This window comes from Pinus tabuliformis, chromosome X (genome assembly GCF_031772625.1).
Source record: "Pinus tabuliformis cultivar Carrire ecotype Pingquan chromosome X, CPIR1, whole genome shotgun sequence".
NCBI classification, from domain to species: domain Eukaryota; kingdom Viridiplantae; phylum Streptophyta; class Pinopsida; order Pinales; family Pinaceae; genus Pinus; species Pinus tabuliformis.
The window spans coordinates 409,442,294-409,459,174 of NC_142308.1; the positions used below are offsets into that span (position 1 = coordinate 409,442,294).

The window sequence follows — 16,881 nt, forward strand, 5'->3', positions numbered from 1 at the left end:
AAGTTCATGTTCCCGTTTGTTGGGTATTGGTGTTCAAAGTTGGATTAGGTAATAAAGGGGCTGCGCTTGCAAATAGCATTTCCAATTGGCTAAATGTGGCACTTCTATCAATTTATGTTAAATCTTCCCCTGCATGCAAGAAGACATGGACATCTTTCTCAAGGGAAGCTTTATATGACATTACAAACTTTCTTAAGCTTACTATTCTATCTGCAGTAATGCGTTGCTTGGAATACTGGTCTTTTGAAATGCTTGTTCTCTTCTCCGGTTTGTTGCCCAAGCCTGAATTTGAGATATCAGTTCTCTCCATCTGTCTTAGCACTCATGCAGTTGCATATATGATCCCCTTTGGCGTGGGTGCTGCTGTAAGTACACGAGTTTCCAATGAACTAGGAGCTGGACGCTCCCGCACTGCACAGTTATCAGTGTGTGTCGGGGTTTGTATGGCAGTCAATGAGGCTCTTATGATAAGATATATCTTATTCTCTATCAGAAATGTATGGGGCTATGTTTATAGCAATGAAGTAGAGGTAGATGAATGCATTTCAATCATGATGCCACTGCTTGTACCCTCAACATTTATGGATGCCATCCAAGGTGTTCTATCAGGTATTGCTAGAGGATGTGGATGGCAAACGTTGGGTGCCTATGCAAACCTTGGGGCATACTATGTGGTTGGCATGCCTATAGCTGTCATTTTAGCCTTTGCACTGCATGTTGGCGGCAGGGGACCTTCGGCATTTGAGCACCTGTTCTGTTGCTAAGAACATTGCGCTAACAAAGGAAAATCTTATCAAAAATTTATCACTGCTGCACAGAAAAGGATATATGGGAGCACCCAAAAGAAGTTGATCAGAGCGCCTTCAGAAATTTCGCATTCATATTCCAAGGTATGCACTTGTGAACAGAGATTACCCCTATTAAGAGTTGAACTACTTTGTGGAGTAAGGGATTTTGTTCAAAACCATGCATAGCGAATTATCAAGCCTTTTGTGGAAAAAACCAGTTTATGGAGATGATCACAGTGTCTATGGTTTAGTGGCCAATCTTCTGGCTTATCATATGTTTTCGAACCTCTTACACTATTATGGAGGATTGAACTCGCGTTATCAAAGGCAAACAGAGCGAAAACTGTAGAAGGACAATGGGATTTTCAAGAGCTAAGGCCGCTGCATTACTTGTATCTTTTTGTCCGACAATATCCATATGGCGGAGGCGAAGGCAGATATGAAAAATGTAGTTCTGAAAGAGTCCAAGTGCAATGTTTGAAGCATGAGATCACTGGAATAGTATGAACGCAATAGTATCAATGATTTGGTTGTCGCTAATTGAGTGACATCCTTGAATACTTGATCTGGTCATTAATTGTTTTTTTTCTTCAATTGAGTGAATCTCCAAAGGGGTAATGTAAATGCATTAATTCTCAAATGGTTCGTTGATTCATATACACCTGCGCCATCCGAACAGGGTTCTTTTCGTTCAAGACTTCCGTTCTGTCCTCGTAAACTATCTGAGCAATCTGAGGATAAAAGTTAAATGTAATTTAATGTGGACATCATGCACTTTTAAACAAGAACGAAATTTTAGGTCATTGGTTTGGCACCGACGTGAGTCATAATACAGATGGCGCTGAAGGAGTTAGGTTTAGCCTTTTGGCTGATCTATATACGTCCACGTCCTCGGTATCATGCTAAATCGAATCTTCATAACCGTGAATGATGTTAAGGGGTGCATAAGAACGGGCCTACAATTTATTTCTCCGGAGCCTACAGAATCGAGACAATTGGATGGCGGAGAATTCAAGTAGCAGACAACAAAACCAGTGAATCTCCATCTGGCGGTTCGTTTGCAACTCGTGCCTAACCTCATGATATCTTCCAAGCAGTAAATACTTTATCTGATGTGTTTTCTCAGAAAGGGAGTTCATTTGTTCATAATATATTACAGAGAAGATCTAGGTTGCTTTCAGAAGAACAGATGGATCCTCGGCTTTACTTAATTCACCGGCTCATATCACAGCTTTGAAATTTGAGAATTAAATTAACCAAGTTCTTCATGGCCTAAAAAAAAACAGAGTCTCAAGAAGCGGAATATAAGTTTGCCCATGAAGAACTATATTTCCTCTGTTACTTACAATACTTTGTTGCTGGGAGAATTCAGACATCCAGCAGTTGAATGCCATGGTGCTGCACGAATGGTCAGAGGCTGTGCAATTTATATCAGAGAAACTGGAGCACTTTGCCAAATAGTGGTGACCGGAATATACTCTTTAAATGTTTTCCTTTCTGCGCCAGTTATGATTCTTTTATTTAAATTCATATTACAGTTTCAGGTGAAGATGATTTTTAGAGTTGGAAAGGGCTATTTTGTATACAGTAAGTCGAAGGTCTTAGCTGCGCTAAATGGTATGAGGATGGAAAACTCAAACAAACTGGAAACGATCTATGGGCACTGGGTTGCACTTTGTATCAGAGGCTGTCTGACATATCACCTTTTAAAGATGGCAGTGAGTGGCTCACATTCCAAAGGATCACCTCATTTGAAGATTTGAAGGCAGCAAGGAATACTACAGTGACTTTATGTTCCAGTTGGGATTTATGAAGCTTTTTATTGGTTTGATGCTAATCAAGTTGGCTGTGATATGTAATGACAGAAGCAAGCTTCATCTTCTTAAAACTATTCAGGTTCCTAATAGCTGTACAAATGTCTGAAGAGATCATGAATCTAAGTAGAAAACGCTTCAAAGATACATAGGTTCTGTTTTGACATCTACAGCAGTTTCGTAGCGCGCTACGAAACTGCTGTAGAATGCTGTTTTGTGAAAAAACAATGAATTTTGATGATGAGGTCAGTTAATGGTAAAAGAAGGTCTCAAACTCAGGCAGGGAGAACATACATGGATTTCATAACAACTCAAACAGTGACAGGTGTAGGTCTTGAAGGGAAAATAAAATATTTTGTTTATTTTCATAAAGTTTTCTCAAAGGCAATTTATGACCGAGCTACTAGGGTATTGGTGGAGTTACCAGAATGTTCGGTTGATACACCTGTTGGTCCTTAAAGTATCCAGATCATATAGCATATGGTGATTATGCGTTGTTAATTGAAGGATTCAAAGAACTAGGAGTGTGGTCTTTAAATGATAAAGAGGAGTGGAAGACAGGGGACCGTGGATATAGGGTGATTAATTTCATCAATTAATAAGTTGTCTTACAGCTAGCATCCGAGACCAGCTTGCTCGGTGAATGCTCCCTTAACATATCTTAGCCATAATGAAAATCATACAGCTGTCCAGCATCCAAGAAAGCATCAAGTCTGCGAGGAGAATGAAATTAGTATTTTAGTTGGATTAGGATTGTGTAATTTTAGTTCAGCATGTTTGTAATTAATGCAGTAGTTAAAAGCATGTAGGAGTAGTTAATAGCCACCTTCGAGGCTCCCCTCATGCTGGAGGAGGAAGCTCGAGGTGTTTGAGTTTGCTTGCCTATATATGGGCCAAGGTGAGATGTAGAAAGGGTTGGATTGTAGATACAAAAAACAGAGTTTTCTAGAGCTTATGAAAAGACTGTTACAGTAATAGCAAACAGAGTTTTTTCTTCCCAAGATTCTCAATGCATCTTTTTGTTCAAATGTGATGGTGGTTTTAGTTTCTTAATGTTCTTTTTACGGCCTTGTTATGGTACAATCCCTCAGAATTCATATTATATGCTCTGACTTCCTGTGTGCTTGACAGGCTGTGGGTTTTGGTGAAGCATGTTTGAACATCACTCAGAATTCATTTTTTAATGCTCTGACTTCCTGTATGTTCAGCAGGCTTTGATTTAGGTAAATTATGTTTGAACCTTTGATGATGCAAAGAGCCTTGGCTTCTATGAGATGACTGTGATTTGGTTTATTAAGTGTGAGAGACTCCATAGCCCAATGAAGACTAATTTGATGTATGTCCAGCCAGCTATATTTTTACAAATGTGTGAAGAGTTAGCCCTCTAGTGTTTGAAGGATTTTGTCAAGAGTCGTGAGAGAGCCCTCTCTGATTAGGAAGGCTAATTCCTAATCTAAAGTATGGTCTGAAACAGTTACATGAGACCTGGCTTGGTTGCAGTCCCTAGTACTGGTTTTGTGATAACACTACAAACCATTGTGATCACTCTTCAATGTAAACCTCTTACCCAGAAGATATTGTCTCCATATATTCAATGCATGTATAATCACTTAACTCAAGATCATGTGGGGGATAGTTCTTCTCATGCTCATATAGTATTCCCGACTCATTGCATACCCCTTGTCCATCTTGCATAAGGACTCCACCAAGTCCTTTCTTGCAATCATCTGTGCATACTACAAACTCTATGTCTGGATTTGCAACCTTTAACACTAGTGCATGTGTCAAATCTTAAGCTGCTCAAAGCTAGCCTCACACTCCTCTATTCATTTAAACTTCTTACCTTTCCTCTGCAATGATATGATAGGATAAGCAATTTGTGAGAAGTTCCTCATGAACCTCCTATAATATCCTGCCAATTCTATGAAATATCTCATCTCATCTACATTCCTGGGAGTTACCCACTCCATGATGGCCCTTATCTTTTTCGGATCTAATTGCAATGCCCTCCTTGGAGACAACATCTCCCAAGTAGTGTACCCTAGTCTGAACTAAAGTACACTTGATGAGCTTAGAATACAACTGATGCCCTCTCAACAACCTCAACACTGCTGCTAAATGCTTGGCATGCTCTTCCTCATTTTTAGAATATACCAATATGTCATCAATGAACACAATGAAAAACATATCCAAATATGGATGCAACACACTATTCATCAAGCACATAAATGTAGCTAGATCACAAGTTAAGCCAAATGGAACTACAACAAACTCATAATTCCCATACCTTGTCCAAAAATTTATCTTATAGATGTCCTCCTCTTTGATGTGTACCTGATGATATCTAGATCTCAAATCAATCTTCGAGAACATTGTTGCTTCCTTCAACTGATAGAACTAGTCATCAATCCTCGACAACAGATACCTGATCTTTATGGCACTTTTTTCAACTGCCTGTAATCAATGCATAATCCGAGGGTACCATCTTTCTTCTTCACAAATAATACCGGTGTGTCCCAAGGTGATACACTTGGCCTAATGTATCCCTTGTCCAACATTTCCTTTAACTGTATCTTCAACTCTACCAACTCGGGTGTGCTCATCCTGTAAGCTGCTTTTAATGCCGGAGCTGCCCCTCGCACCAACCCAATAGAAAATTCTACCTCCATGTGAGGTGGAAACTCTAAAATATCCTTAGGAAATACATCCTTGAACTATTGTAAAACTGGGTACCTGCTCAAAACATCTACATCCTCAAATTCCTTACCCTTGTCACTATAAATGTGCACTGCAAATGACATACACCCTTTCCTGTGACTAGAATTTTCTTGCATAGTTGCTACCATCCTAACTAATGTGGATTTATTCTTACCCTATAAGACTCTTGTTTCTCCATTTTCATCCAAGCACTCAATGGCCATGTCATAACAATCCACCTTGGTTCTATGAAGATACAACCAATCCATGCCCAACAACACATTGTATGATCCCAATGGTAATACATTCAAATTTGTTGCAGTAGGCATACCATTCAAATCAAAATGCAAAATCTCCTACCTAATGATGGACTTGCTTCTTTGTACCTGTAGCCAACTGCACTAACCAAGATTTTGCATGCAATTCCTTACTCAAACCATACTTATCCACCAAGTCAGGACCAATATAGCTATAATTAGATCAAGGGTCAATAAAAATAGAAATAACTTGATCACAAGCTTACCGTCCATCCCAATGATAGATGCCTGATGGTTTGACTATTTTTATCCAATGTTGCATAAGTACGAGGAATATTATGACCAACATCCCCAATAGTTTGTGTGTCATGTGCACTATATATTTGAGGCCTACCACCCTGATTCTGCAGGAAATCTCTCCTGCGATGATCCTTGTACCAAGCCCAACACTCTATAGGCTTCCAACATGCATCATTATTTTGTTCCTCAGATCGAAATCCCTGTCCTCTATCTGATGCATTGATCTTCTTAGATGGAACTCCATTCTCTTTATTACCTGTACCCTGAGTTCTTGCTCTCTTTCTGTTCCATTTTCCTTTGTTCTTTGCATTACCTTTCCAATATGGCTTATTCTTATATTTGCACTCCATTTGTTCATAGCAATGCCTTAGATTTTGGATGATTTCCTCTAGTTATTTAGACTTATCAAACTCAATCCTGTCATTAAATGCCACCAACAATACACTAATGAACCTCTAAATCTTGGCCTTCTCCTCCATGAGGTAAGGCACATACCTTAGTAGCTCTAAGAACCTGCTAGTGTACTCCTCATCTGTCATTTATCCCATCCTTGGTTCATATAATTCCTTTGCTCTGTCATCAAAGTATCTCTCTAATAGGTATTTTTATGAGGACAAATCACAAGTGCAGAGACAAGAAATCTCCCTAGGTTTCAAAGAACACTAGTAACAAACAAACAATCAAGCTAATTCCTTCCTTGAATATTTCTTTTCTTGATTAAGATCCCCCTTGTTGCTTCAGTGCAGCTCCTCCATACTTGAAACCATACTTGCACACATGGAAACAACAAAGGATCAAAGGAATATGCAAAATAAATGATTCAATAATTCAAACTATTGATCAAGGAGACTAGTAACTAACATCATTCCAGTGGACAAATAGAAATAGCATAAACCATCCATGAAAATCATCAATTAATACATTAAGAAATGTAGCGAGAAGAAACACTTGTTTGTATTAATTTCATAAACATAAAAGAGCTACAAAACTTGTGCCTTGATGTTGTGAAGCTCCTTCCATTGATCTCAATCCTCTCCAATAATGATAAGCTCTCCAAACTAATTTCTCCAACATAAACTTATTCTCAATAGACTCCTCCCACTCCCCCACCTATGACTTGAGTAATAGGCCAAAAGGAAGTAATTTGAGATCAAGTTAGTCCAAGGATGAGATCCACTAAAATAGGGATGAAGGCTCCTTGAAGAATGGGGTTATCTCCATCAAAAATGAGGTTAGGCTTGAAAAAACATGGGTTCCAAGCTTTTTGTTGGGAATGATTCGTCCAACAAAGCTTTTAGATCTCACTTTTTATTTGTACTTTTTATTGAATCATGTACACACTTTTTAGTGGAAGACAATGCATATATCTATGCCATTTATAGTGGAAGAAATTATACATGTGCGGATAATGCTAAAAAAAACTACGCAGATGCTCAAAAACCAGGTTTTGTACCATGAGATCCAGAAATTCTACTTTATTAAAGGTATATAAGTTGTTGACTTTCAAAGGAGTGCTTCATGACACTTGGATGGATGGTGAGAGATCAATTTTGATGATTATTTGTCATGGTGACAAAATGAAGTGTAACAGATTGCCCCCTAAAGTGCAAAGTCAAAAAAGTTTGAGGACTGGAGTATTTTATCATATCAAGGATTGGATCAGAGATCATGGTTGGAAACCTGCAACAAACAATCAAGGATTATAATGCAATATAATAATCATCACTGACGTTGGCATTCCCATACTCAGAACATAAAATTCTCAAAGCATAGTACGAAAATACATCATGTCAAAGTAGATATAGGATGGACGCAGCCATCAAACATAAAACTCTATGTATAATCATGAATACAAAACTCCTTGCAGCCTAGATAGATGAAACTAGATCCTAGGTCTTGATCTCCATCTCTCGATCCATAGTACAAATCCAACCATGCGAGTATATCTCTCGAAGTCGAACATGGTAGAAACCACTTTATTACGGGTCAATGATGTGAACCATTAACAAGCGCGAGAGAAACCACCAATAATGACAATGGTTCTCAAGGTACTTTTAGTATAAGCCATGAAGTGTGAATAGATGATTTGATGTCAAACAGTCATAGAATCATTCGATCGAAGGCCAATGATGAGAGCCTGTCATCGAAGGCGAGAAACCTTCCATTAAGGCATGCAAGCTTCAAGGTACTGAAGTTTTCTAGATAAACTTCCTAGATAACGAGCTGAAGTCAATAGGAAGCTATCTCACAAGAGGGCCTATGACACGAAACTCATGTCAAGTTTTGAAGAACAGTTTGCAAGGACTAACTCAGGGATGGCTGACGCGATTGAAGACTACAAATTTCAAGGTAATTTTAATTGATGTTTAGACTTCTCTTGAACATATTGGCGACACGAAAAAATGACTTGGCAGTATTTGACTCAATGATAATACCCAAAACCAACTAAAATCTTTCAATGAGGTTTGATTAAATGTGAGACAAATGGATTTCCCAACCTGAATAGATATGTGATGGAGTTTCATGTTAAAGAGAGGCCTACTACCTAAAATACAAGAAATGGACTTTTATTCTCAATTTCCCCCCACCATTACTGGCAAGTACCTCTTTATTTTTTACAAGCTTGAGGAGGATAACATATGCTTGTCTTGTAAGCTCATCCTTTTGATGAGTCCTTTGAAGTATTTTTAATGAACCCTAAGAAGGAGTTGTGATGGAGTGTCATGTTAAAGAGAGGCATACTACCTAAAATACAAGAAATGGACTTTTATTCTCAATTTCCCCCCACCATTACTGGCAAGAACCTCTTTATTTTTTACAAGCTTGAGGAGGATAACATATGCTTGTCTTGTAAGCTCATCCTTTTAATGAGTCCTATGTTGTTTAATTTTTAACAATTCCAGTAAAGGGGTAACTCGATGTCATTTTCATGCTTAAAGAGTTTGAAACAAACACAAAAAGAAAACTCATTTAGTTCTTTTACTGTAAAATTTTAACGAGCCGGGAGAAAGTAAAGCTCGATGTTTTTTAGTTTTAGGGAGTCAGAAGAAAAACATAATTTATTCCCTCGGGCCCGAAAAAGGATAAAATAATGCAGGAGATAACTCTATTGACCACGATTAGTTAATGTATACCTTTTTCATAAATAGTTTAGTTTAGTTCATAAAATTAGGGGAATTTTGAGGTCTAAAATGGGCCTCCTAAGAAAAATGTACAACCAAAATAAACTTTATAAGAAATAATAGGATTCAATATGATGATGTCAACCGTGGAGGATGATTCACCATTTTTGGAATAAAAAGGCAAAAAGTTCAAAAAGTAATAAAATAATAAAACTACTTTTTCAACTTGTATTTTCAACTTATCTTCTTAAGGTTTTACTCAAATTTTGAACATGAGTACTCGTTGGATGCAAAATTTAATTCCTCATCCAAGGAGTACCCATGTTGTATCCTTTCGATGGACCCTACTACAAAAAATGAGAAATACATGAAAAAACGTGATTGCAATCACGTTTTTCATGTAATTCTCATTTTTCATGTAGCAAGGTTCATCAAAAGTATGCAACATGGGTACTCCTTAGATGAGGAATCAAATTATGCATCCAACAAGTGTTGTTACTTGAAATTTGAGTAAACCCATAGGAAGATAAGTTGAAAATACAAATTCAAAAAATAGTTTTTTCTTTTTTCCCTCTAAACTTTGATGATGTAATATAATCTTATTTTATTATTTACACTATTATTTTATAATTTCCTTAGGAGGCCCATTTTAGACTTCAAAATTCTCCTAATGGGGTAAACTTATACTGAGTGGACGATTGTTCATTTATTTTTACGAGTTCGAACAATCAAGTGCTCGACAATCTTTTCATGTTTCCAGAGTCTAAAAAGGGCTTAAAAGAGGACTCTAAGGTTTCGCTTTTTTGTACGTTTTAACGAGTTCGAAAAAGAGACAAAAATATACTCATCTTATCGACATTAAATTTAATTAATGAGTAGTAAAAGATGGAAAGAACTCAACATTTTCATGTATGTTTTACGAGCATGAAAAGATAGCAAAAGAAGCTCGATATTTTCATGAGTTTAATGAGTCTTGAAAATAATAACCGAAATGGACTCAAGATATGTTTCATTTTTACACAAGCTTGAAACAAATAAAAATCTGCATGAAAGTAGTTTTCATGCCCCCAACATGACTGCAAGGGAACATGCCCCCCAAATTTCATTTCATTCACCTAAGTAGACTACAGGTTACTAATAGGTGGATGAAATAAAGGCTTGTATACGAGATTTGTTTCATTTTTTAATGAGCTTGACACATGAAAAGAACTATGCTCATGGGTACTCTTTCATTTTTTAACGAGGTTGACACAGTGAAAGAACTATCCTTAGAAAGATCTATTTCATTTTTTAACGAGGTTGACACAGTAAAAGAACTATCCTCATAGACTTGGATCATGGCTTCCATTTGGAAGAACACATGCCAAGGGACACCCCTTGATCATGGCTTACAAAAGTTCTACATTAGATGGAAAAACAATTTCCTCGAAGGAACCCATGTCAAGGGGATCAATAGGGAGAAGAAAATCATATTCAAATGCCCCTATTGAAGTTTTGACCACATCAGTTACCGAATCTAAGTCAAAATAAGTCGAGCAGATAGTGAGAGGCTCTCTTGCATAGGAAACTAAAAACATGGGGCAGGTTACCACATAATTAACTCACAACGAGGTAGGTACCGCTTTCATATAAGGAACATTCAGGGGTGTTTGGTGACTGGTTGTTGTTATAGACATTTTTGTGCCTAACAACATGAAGCATGAAATGTCGATAATCTAAGGGATCCAAAGTCCCTAAACATGTTGTTCCTACCCCTAGAGGAACAAGGTCAGCAAACCATAGCACTGAAAATCAGTTCTCCACCTGAAAACACTCAAAAACAAGCTATTTCTGGATCATGTCAGCTGCTCCACTGAGCATCTGCTCTGAATGTCAACTGCTCCACTCTGTACCTGCGCTGAATGTCAAAAGCAATGAAGGCTACCTGCGCTGGGCGAGATTGGCCAAGTGGCACAGTCATTCTGCAAGGTGTCAAATGCCCAGGAAGCTTCCAAAATGACACTTGGATCAGGGAATTCGCCTTGTGATGAGTAAGAGGATCTAGATCTCCAAGTGGAAGCAAGAAACTCCAAGTGGACTCAAGAACTGAAGTATAACTGAAGTGGGAGAGGACACTAGTCAGTTTCATGCCAACCTCAAGCTGACTCATCCTTTCTCCAAATCTCCTATATATAGAGCTCTCTCATGAGGTCTATAGGGGCTGGAATCTGGTGAATGTAAGGAAGTGCTGTTGGTTTGTGCATAGAACTATTGGGTGATTGCTTTGAAGGAGGTGAAGAGGAGATTTCTTTCTGCTGGGAGGTGTTGCTGGATTGGGCCTCTTATGGTTGTAACATTCTCAAAACTTTACTTCTTCCATTAATAAAGCATTTGAGGTTCTTCTATATGCATGTGTCTTAATGGTGTATGGATGCTTGTATATTTGATTTATTCTAATCCTTGAATCAGTTATGGATGTATGCTTCTTGTAGTTTCCCTTTCTTGTGCTTTTGCAGGATCTTTGTGTAGCTGGGCCAGTGAAAGAGCAAGGAGATGGGAGCAAGCAGCAAAGAGGGAAGATTGGATCAATCATTAGCGGAAGATAACGGTTAGTGGATCCCTTTCTCCTCTCTCTTACATCTCATAAAGAAGTAATCTTGAATAGCTTTGTATTCAGTTGTTGCTGAGGTACTATCACCCTTAGAGTGGGATAGGGTCATTCCGTATTGGATACTTTTCCCAACAACAAATTGGCGACTCCGTTGGGGACGTATCTTGTTGGTTGTTTGTGTTTTTTGCTATTCATTTCATAAACAAAGGGAGTACCGAATCGAACTGTATTTGGATCCTTCAAATACAAAGTAGAGGGCAACTACTCTAGCTCAGTTTCTGGGAAAGTTTATGATTTGAAGAGTTGATCCACAAGGACTCTAATAAACTCTTAGTGATAGCTTTTCATCCTCCTTGTCATCCCTTAGTGTGTCCTTGACTGATAGCTTCTGATTTGAGCAAAAACTGTGAATTTTTGAGCAATCTGTGACCCGGAAACCAAGAGAAACGAAAGTTTCGTTCTTCAGTGCAGGCTGTACAAAGGCTGTCTGCATTTCAGCGCAGTTCCCGAAGGGGCTACCTGCGCTGAAGGTCAAACAGACAGTGTCCCACCTGCGCTGGACCAGTCTTGCTTTGTGCTACTAGGGTTTCCTGCTGTTTCTTGCCCTGTTTTCACTCTTGTTTTTGCTGTTTGTTACCAGTCAGTGGACCTATCTGAAACCAACTTTCCTTGTCACTATTCCGCCTCGGTTGTATAAAGAAACTGTGTTTGTTCTTTGTGTATTTCTTGTGCATTTACAGTTTCCCATAACGAAAGTGAACTAGTCTTGCTGTGACCTCTTAGATCTAGACCTGTGATAAAGTGTCGTTTTGATCTTAAGAGTTAGTTTGTATGCTATTCATAGCTGATTGAGCTTTTGCTTTCGTCATTTGGTTTGAGTTTATATATTTCTAGTGTCGAAACAAGTAAATCTTAAGGTGTCTTTTGATTTTGGACAAGCTTGTTTGCTTTCACTTGAAATTGAATTCAAAATTATACAACAGCTTTCTTTTTGCATTACGCCAACATTAAGAAAGAGAAAAGAAATACTTGCATTTTTTGCATTTTGCATATAAGTTTGTATGTTGATTTAGGGAGAAAGTGCATTAGCGAGTGCTCTTTGATCTGTGTGAAAAGATTTTGTCTCTCTTTTCCCTCAGTAGTTAAGATTTTCATAAGTCGAAAAGATTGAAAAAAGCTTGCTTCTCATCTTAGACTGCATTTAGGAATTTGTATCAATACATCTCGTGGTGAACCTTGAAAGGCAAACTTTAAAAAGATCAACTTAAAATATATTGAATGAACCTAACAACGCTTTGAAACATAACGCAAACATCTAGAGGTCTAAGCTAGAGACGTGTTCCGGCGTCGTTAAACGTAGTGACTGTCGATCTCGACGAAGGTGGGTGATTCCTCCTGAGAGTCGGTGGCACTAATACGGACTTGTGCTCCCACGTACCGTCGCGTATATATTGGGAGACCCCTATAGGAACAAAGCCTTTATCCATAGGAAGCCGTGTCGGCCGCCCTACTGATCGCAATGCAGTGAACACAGCATTCACGAAGATCGACCACTCGTACCGTAAAACGTATTCTGTGGTTTTGCGAAAGGTTTGGCACACCCTCTGCCTAGATCTCCAGAGCAGTTTCTTTTGGCCTTTTTCAAACTCTATAACTGAAAAAGTCCAACCGAGCATTTGTCACTTCGGGCTCGTTAATACATCGAAGGAGACTAGAGTCATCTTTAGCTTTTTCTCGACTCTTAAAAAGTGAAAAAGCAAGTTGTGTCTAAAAGCGTCTAATAAAATTCATTCAATTCGGAAACACAAATTTCCCCTTTTAATATTTTAGTTGATCGAGTAATCCGCAATCGTGGAAGAAAGTCAATTGAAACCCCGTCGTTCGCGGAGGCTTACGAGTCAACCGTCTTTGTCCCCGGAATCGAAAACAGTACGGGCAAAGCGAACTCGTTTAACCGGTTCAAAATCTCCTTTGAAAGTTAGAACAAGTGTTCCAACTACATCTGAGGTTCCGGTTACTCCTAACATTTCTGGAAACCCTGCCTCTATAGAAGAAGTTCAACAGCCACAGAAGGACAGTAATACTGATCCTAGTCTGGGGGCAAATACTTGTTTAACTGAACCAGTTCCATCTGTAACCGGTCCAAAGAGTTTTGTTCCTCAAACAACTGTCGATGTCGAAACAACCACTTCTTCGGCACCAGAAATATTTTACGGACCTGACGGTCTTCCTCTTCCACCGGGTTTGATTGCGATAGAGGAAATTGCAGAGGATCCGCAAGCAAGTACTCCAACTCATTTTGGAGTCGGGGTCACTCTATTTCCTTCATCAGAAGTTAATCCACCACAAGTGGAAGTCCCTGTAGAATCGCTAGGCAATCTATTGGATAGACTTAAAATGTCTGAACAACCGTCATCATCTAGGACTGTGTCAAATGACACAGCGACAGCAGAAGCCCCTGCCGTCACTCCAACGATGTTTGCCGGCATACCAGCTGTCCCAACTAGCTCTCAACAGCTAGAAGGAGTCCACCAAGGGACTATTTCGACAGTATGGTCTGTTCCAGTTTGTTCATCCGGAGTAATACCCGGTAATTCTTATGTTGAAACTCGACAGATTGATCCTCATGGAGGTCAATTTGGGCCATCTAGTCCTCAAGGACTAACAATCCCTCTGAGTTCCGGATTGCTACCATATGGGGGGCAGTATGCCCTTTCATTACCTCCTCCGGGAGGATATCCATATGGCAGTTCTCAACAGTATTCTGGTTATACTGGAATTGCATCAAGTAGTTGGGTACCTATGCTACCTCAACAACCAAGGATTGTATATTCTATGCAACAGTGTGTACCTGTGACGAACATCCCAACCACCCCGGCTATTGTAACCGTGTCGCAAGTTCAAGCGATACCTGTTACATGTCAACCTCAGATTTCTCAGGTTGTAATGCAACAGTCGCTTGACCATGGGTCACAACCACAATCGCCAACTGGTGGGACGACACAAGTACAAACGGGTACAATTACCCCACACCTTGGTCCAATGGTTAGCATGGCGCAACAGAACATGGCGTCACAACCATGGCTTGTACAATACCAACAACCGCAGTTCCAGCAAGTGTACCAAGGTTCTGAGCAGCAGATCTTTGCGAATAGTGGACAACCGTATATCCAAAACGGTCAAAACCAACCACTTTACAGTGGTCAAGTCCACCAACCGTATCAATCATACCAACATCAATTACATTATGCTGGTATGCAAAGACCCACTGCTCAAGCGATTCCATCGTACCCTGGTTACGCTTCGCCTAACCTGAATCAACAGTTACCATTCGTGGCAACTTTAGAGTTACCCGATTTACACCGTTTAACCAACGATCTGATTGCTTATGCCCCTTGGTGGCCAGCGATTCCTCATAAACTTCCATCTGACATTCCTAAATTCAATGGAAATCCAGGTGAAGACCCGTCGAATCACGTGATGACTTTTCATCTGTGGTGTTCGTCGAACACCCTTAACGACGATTCGATAAGACTTCGCCTTTTTCAGAGGACATTGACAGGTCCAGCGGCTAAATGGTATATTGAATTGCCAAGAGCCTCTTTCGACAATTTTAGTTCCCTAGCCACGACTTTCTTAACCCACTTTCAATTACCGATAAGGTATGAAACGGGAACAGAAATATTAACCAACTTCAAACAGACAACTGCTACCCATATATCTGATCATATACATGAGTGGCGTCGTCGTCGTAGGATGGTGAAAACATATGTTCCCGATCAGCTATTAGCTGAATGGTTTATAAAGTCGTTACTTCCGGCTATTACGGAAGATGTGGCCAAGGGGGGAGTCGTAACAGAGGAGCAAGTGATTGCTCGTGCACAATATTTGGACTTAGTTTATACTCAGTCCGGCACACTCTATGACAAAATACCTGACGCCCCTAGACCAGAGTTTTCAATTCCTCCCCCTCCTAAATCAAATAGTGACTCTCATGCCGGTGATGGCGTGATTGGCACAGCAAACGCGAAATCGATAAAGGCTTCGTCAAAGAAAGCCCGTAAGAATTCGGATCAAAATGCAAAAGAAGAAATTCTTGCTTCGGAAGTAAATGCCGTATCGGAAGATAAGGGCAAAGAAACCAATCAACCAGGAAGCAAGAAGAAACAAAACAAAGGGAAGAAGAAGAAACAGGGTGAGTCATCCCCTGGAAAAGATTCTTCAAACCCTCCTGGCAAAGGGAAAAAAAATTATCCATGTCTAATATGTGATGATAAGGATCATACCACAAAGAATTGCCCATTCAAAGCTGAGTTAAAGAGGTTCTTTAAAAGTTCCCAAACCTCAGCTGTGTTAACTGATCCATTTCCCAACCCAGGTCAAAATCTGGTTGATAGTGGAAATGCTTCCCCGTCGCAAGTCCTAATGTTGTCGGTTTCGAAACAGCAGAATGATGCTTTGATTTCGACAAGGAACAAAGATTATGGAAGTCCTCAGGTGTCGAACGAAAAAGGTAAAGATCAACCAAGTAGTTCGACAACAACTTCGACAGAAGTTGTAACACCCACCATCCCTGAATTAACAATAAAACCGCCGAAGGGTGTAGTACACAAGTCGACATTTAATCCTCGCGCCAGAGCGGCGCAGCATTATAATATAGTGGAAGATTTGGCCCAATCGCCATCCGCTATGTCGACTCTTGAAGTGCTACAAAATTGTCCAACCCAAAGGCAGGCATTGTTATCGGCAATTGGTGGGGTTGATCCTAAGGATTCCAATCTTGTATCCTTTGATCACAAGGGATATGATCCTCAGTTACCAGCTCAGCTAGCTTTCCTTATTCAAGTGAAAGCACTCAACAAAACTGTTCACAGAACAATAATTGATGAGGGAGCCTCGACATGTATTATGTCAATGAGTTGCTGGAAAACTTTAGGATCTCCAACCTTGTCGCGATCTTCGACGACATTAAAAGCTTTCGACGGAAGGACTTATACCCCTTACGGTATCCTTAATAACTTGAAAGTTGAACTAGGAGGAAAGACAGTAGAAATTGATGTAGAAGTCATTGATGGAAATCTTGACTATAACATCCTACTGGGTAGACCATGGATTTATGCCATGGCAGCTGTCGTGTCGACTTATTTTAGGAAGATCGCATTCCCGTTTGAAGGAGGGATTACGATCGTCGACCAACAGAATTTCCTCCCTAATGGTTCACAAGTTACAGGAAGCATTCCCATGATCCATGAGAGCAACCATTCAATTCAAGATATCGGAGTAGGATTATTGAAAGACCCCACATTGATGGGA

General features: G+C 39.5%; 1 pseudogene; it reads left to right on the forward strand.

Annotated features, from left to right (window-relative positions):
* The first annotated feature begins 218 nt into the window (after nucleotides 1–218).
* LOC149140258 (protein DETOXIFICATION 16 pseudogene) lies at nucleotides 219–764 on the forward strand (annotated as a pseudogene).
* Nucleotides 765–16,881: the final 16,117 nt, after the last annotated feature.